The sequence below is a fragment of the Phocoena phocoena genome, chromosome 3, assembly GCF_963924675.1.
Source record: "Phocoena phocoena chromosome 3, mPhoPho1.1, whole genome shotgun sequence".
Classification (NCBI taxonomy): Eukaryota; Metazoa; Chordata; class Mammalia; order Artiodactyla; family Phocoenidae; genus Phocoena; species Phocoena phocoena.
This window is the reverse complement of record NC_089221.1, coordinates 148,941,015-148,946,457: the sequence shown is the minus strand read 5'-3', so window position 1 is coordinate 148,946,457 and position 5,443 is coordinate 148,941,015.

The window sequence follows — 5,443 nt, the reverse complement described above, 5'->3', positions numbered from 1 at the left end:
AGAGGGGGAAAGACCACATCCTCTTGCAGCTTTTCAGATTCCGGATCGAAATGCACCCGAAGTGAGTTCTTGGGTTTTGATACTGGACTTCTCAGTTACCTGAGCCTTTTAATTCCCCAAAGCCTGTTCCAGTTGGGTTTCTGTCACTTGTAACCAAGAGCTCTTGGCAAGTACAGTTGGCCCTCCATATCAGCAGGTTCCGCATCTGTGGATTCAACCAGACCCAGATGGAAAATATTTGGGAAAAAAATTCCAGAAAGTTCCAAAAAGCAAAACTTGAATTTGCTGGGCTGGCAATTATTTATGTAACATTTGCCTTGCATTAGGTATTATAAGTATTCTAGAGATGATTTAAAGTATATGGGAGGATGTGCGTATGTTATATGGAAATACGACACCATCTTATATAAGGGATTTGGGCATCCGTGGATACTCCAAGGCAGGGTGGTCCTGGAGCCAATCCCCTGATTTTAGAATGGTGGGGGACAACTATAAACCCTGGTTGTTGGTCATCAGGCTTGCTTCTAGTTTTTCATCATTATAAATAATGCTGCAATGAACATCTTTACATATAGAGCTTATCCTCAACAAGAATTATTTCCTGGGGATATTTTCTCAGGAGTTACTTGGCAAAAGGCTTGAATATTCTCAGGGTTCTATAGACATTTTGCAAATTGTCTCCTCAAGGCTGGCAATGATTTGTATCCCTCACCTCCACTCCCCAACTGTGTCGGCAACTGTGATTTTTAAAACTGAGTCCTGAAGAGACTTTCTTAACAAGCCAAAGTTGTATTTGTTTTTTTAAACAGGAAAATTATGTTAATATAAAACGGATAAAAACAGACAAAAATCAAAACACACAACACGCAAGAGCACAACACACAGGACCAGTGCAAACCCTTCCCCACCCATTCCCCCCAGGTTTTGAAACCTTTATTACAGATCTCCAAAGATTAGACTGTATTGGAGAGGTCACAGTATTGAATCAGAAAAAGAGACATTTTTAAAAAGGTCTGTACACAGGTAGTGGGGTGGGGCGGGGGACGTACACTTCTTCACTCCAACATCAAATACACAATGCAGAAGGGTTTCAGTGATGAGCACAGATTTCTAGAACACTACCACGTATGCTAGTCCCCGGCCCACTTTTTAAAGTTGCTTTCAAAAAGGATTAAAAGTGCACAGACACTTTCATAAGGCACAGACAAATTGTTGTACAAGTCATCTCACTAGGGACTTGGGAAAGACGGTGAGAAAATTAAATACTGAGAGATGCCGGGAGGACACGTGTTCCTGAGCCGGAGTCCTTCTGCCAGAACCGGGTCAGAGACAGGATTGAGCAGCGGAAGGTGACTGCCTCTCATTCGCCAAGAGTCTGCACAACCCTATTCTGGAACTGACTGGGGGTTCTCTGTCGACTTGGGGATTGATTGCCAGCCACCAGTCCCAAGGCCTGAAAGTAGCAGGTAGCTACCTCCCTGTGTCTCCCTGGCAAGACCTGAAGGCGATTATCGGTCGGTGGGGCTCTTGAGGGTTCTGTCCAAGGCCATTTCGGCAGCAACTCAGTGACTACGAGATGCCCGGCATTCCTAATTCAGAGAAGGCTTTCTGAAGTGTGCAGGGGGCTCTGGGTCTGGAAAGCAGTTGTGTACTCACTAAGATAGACCCCCCGAGGCAACAGAATGACCAGGAAAGCCCATGGACTCTGCCCCAAATATCTCATAATATCACTCCCTCTGACATTAGAGCTGGGGTCCTGTCCTCTCAGCTCCGTCCTCCCAGCACCCCACGCCTGGTGGGCACTCAGTAAATGTCTGTTGAATGACTTTGCGTGCATGTATACATGGTGTTTTACCAAACCCTGAAGACTCAACCTGATTTCTGATTTACTCAGTAAATCTTTAATGAGTACCTACTAAGTGCTACCACAGGACCCAGCACTAGATGGGTCAAATACAAGTTTACAAATCTGCCCACCTCCTGCTCTGGACTGCGAGCTCCCTGCAGGCCTTGTCTTTAGACCCGGTTCCCATTCCTTTGTCCAGAACACAGGCCACGCTGACCAGTGGTTGTCGGATGACTGAAAAAGCATCGCTGTACTTAGGGGAGCAGCTGCCCTGGGTAGCTAAATCCCAGAAGACTCCCAGTTCTGAGAATGGGCTAGAAAAAGGAGTTTGTCTTGACTTGGAAACAGCTCAATTTCTCTGGTGGTTCAGAATGAACAGGCACCAGACCACAACAAAGGGGGCATCCTCTGGTCTTCCTGTCCTTGCGCTGGGGGCCACACTTAGGGGTTGGTGGTCATGAGGCCCAGGAAGGTGGTGGGACAAGTGTCTCCCCAAAGTTGCCCCTGATGGGCACCCCCATGTAACAGGAGGAGGCTTGGGTTGGGCCCAAGCTCACACGTGGCTCAGCTCTGCCAGGAGAAGGTAGGCAGTAGGCAGATAAGCCTGAAAGGAAGGACACTTGTGCTCCCAGGGTTCCGGGCGGCACAGGGGCCGCAGTCTGGGGCTGGAACCCTCACACAGGGGCGGGTGCCCAGCTCTCTCCAGGCGCTGCCCAGGTGAGCTTCAAGGAAGAAAACTCAAGCAGTCTCGAGCTTTCTGGGCTCGGGGCCAAGCAGCGGAGAGCGTGGGTTTTGGCATCACGGGCTCCTGGGTTTGAAGCCCAGTCCTGTCACCTCCTGCTTCACTTCCACCACCTTAGTTCTCTTACCTGCCAACTGGGGATAATATCGTATTTCACTGATTCTAGGAGCACAGCTTCTCCACTTATGTCGGAGTAAAATGAATCGAATAGCTGTGGCACCTTATAGTTGAAATCGGCAGTGTTTTTCCCTTAGTGGTACATAGAATGGTGTGTTTTGTCATCAGTGGTGTCTTTGATACGACTCAATACGGTACTAAGACCTCCCTCACAGGATTGACATGGGGATGCACCTCTCCAGCCCAGTGCCGGGCACACAGTGATGCCAAATAAAGGAGAGTGGTTCCCTTCCCTCTTCCTCCTGCCCCCTCTCCAGACAGAACCTAGAGGGCGGTGTGGGCAGCTCCTCTGCAGCGCTGAAGAAATCAGTTTGGAGCATCAGGAAATGTCTGGTTTTTAGAAGATAAACACACCCTTAATTCCTCTTGGAAACAGGGAGGCTATTTATAGCAGCTGCAGAGCATGTTAAACAGGCCACCAGCTCCTTTCTTCCCAGGTAATAGGTCACCAGGCACATGGCCTGGTCCACCCTGGGTCCAGGCCCTCGATCCCTGGATTCCTGGCAGTGGTTGCACTGACCCTGGCTGGAACCCGAGGGGACAAGAGAGAGGAGCTGGCTCCCCCAGGCCGCCGAGACCACCGGGGCTTGTGACTATGGCTCAATCCAGTCAGTGGAGCTGCTGCCTGGAGAACCACGGTCCTGTGGGTGACTAGCCCTCTCACATGGGGCCTGTGCGTGGCCTTGCCCACACCCAGCACGTGGGGGAAATGGAAGGCTCCAGCGGACCAAATTCAGCTGGGTGCCGAGCGCCGCCTAGGTTTGCAAACTCTTATCTTGGCAAATGCTGGGGTGCCGGTCACTCCCCTAAAGATTCTGCTGCAAAATTAAAACCTGGGCATGTTTCCCAAGTTCATAAGGGAAAAAGAACTAATCAGGGATCCTTGAAGGGGCAAGAGGAGGGTTTCTGAAGTTGAGATCAGGTCGGAATACCAGGCAGAAGAGAAGCAGATGGTCCAAGACCTGGAGCATCACAAGGGCAAGGACTGACTGGCCTTATGGGCCTTGATCTGACGAGGGGGACCCCAGACACGCAACCAACACTTGTTACATGAAGGCAAAAACTCTGAATGTCCTCCCTTCCCTGCTTCCCTCAACAGAGGATCAGATTAGGAATTGGACTAAAAACAATACCTGCTCTTTGCAAGGTGTCTTGGGCCTTTTAAAATGTGCCAGTCCTGCCAAGAGCTCTGGAGTGGGCAGGTACCAGGCTTCCTCTTGGACAGATCGGGAACTGAGAAACAGAGAGGCCCAGGGACCTCCCTAAAGGTACAGCACAAGACAGGGCAGAGGTGGGGCCCAGAAGGGAATTGCAGGCCTCCCAGCCCATCAGCTCAGGTGTGGTCTGGGAGTCTGCAGAGATGGGCCCAGGCAGGGGGGAGGGGGGAGGGGAGGGGGAGGAGGGGGTTGGGGCAGGGCCAGGGTCCCAGGAAGTGCCCAGCAAATAACCCTGGGGAGGGGGATAGTCCCAGTGTCAGCATTTTCAGCGAGTGTCTCAGTTCCTAGTTAACACCCTAATGATCAGTTAACATCTTAGTAATCACCAGGGGGAGATAAGCTGAGAATCAGAACAAAGACTGGTTGCAAAGTCCTGCTTCCTTCCCCTACTGGGCCAGCAGGTCATCCTGGTGATACCCACAGCCGTTGGCAAATGCCAGGCCCCGTATTTCAGCAGGAAATGTGGAGAGCTTCGGAGTGACCCTTTCCAACCCCAGGTGGCTCACCGGCATCTAGGATTCTTTCCCCCTGCCCCAGGAAAAGGGAACCACTGTTGCTTGTCTTCTCCTTGGAGACGGTGAGGATGCTACAGACTAAAAGCATATAGGGATGGAGTCAAGGGGTGGTGTGCTTGTAATTAGGCTGTCTGGGGCTGAAGGGGTGACAAGGCTTCTGGAGAAGACACCGCCCAGAGCTCTGGCCCCAGCACCCAGTCAAAACTCCTCTCCAAGACTGAGTTAGAAACTGAAAAAGCAAATTGTTCTCTTATGTTCTCCGCCCAACTACTCCCCAAGGAGTTGCCGCGCTTCGGAGCTGTAAACAATGAGCTATTTTTTCCTCGCCTTAGAAAATCTGAGTGTCCCTTTTCTATACCACCTGAGGGAGTTCTGTTTAGGTGCAGGCTTTGTACATTCAAAACCAGCTGACGTCACAGCCCTGTAAAGTGAACAACTTCTAGTCACGCTACCGTCTGGGCTCCGGATTGCACATTCCTTAGTGTTAAATAACCTCCTAGAGCCAGGATCCCTGGATAAATACCTACACGTTCTCTCTAGGTCATTCTCACACACTCGCCCTCTCTGGACTGTCTCCCTCCCTCCCCTCCCCCTCTCTCACACACACTCAACCCAACCCCAGCAAAAGGCATTGCACACAGGACGCCATTTCTCAGCTGAGAGGTCACCGGGGGACAGGGCAGTCTGCCAGGCAGTTCCTGAGCTCGCTCTTGGGACGGCCTTTTGGGGGCAAAGCACTTTCGAGCCAGAAGCAACCCTCACTTGGACTGAGACCCCCGGGGGCCTCGTGTCCACGACTGTCACGCCTTGCCCACCACTGGAGAGCGGCAGGCAAGACAGCTGCTGCCCTTGGACTCCCCGGCGGCCATGGTGCTTGCCCGGCCCGGGGTGGGGTTGGGCTTCAGAAAGGTGACCTTGCTCTGGTCAAGGCCGTCGGCGGGCCAGG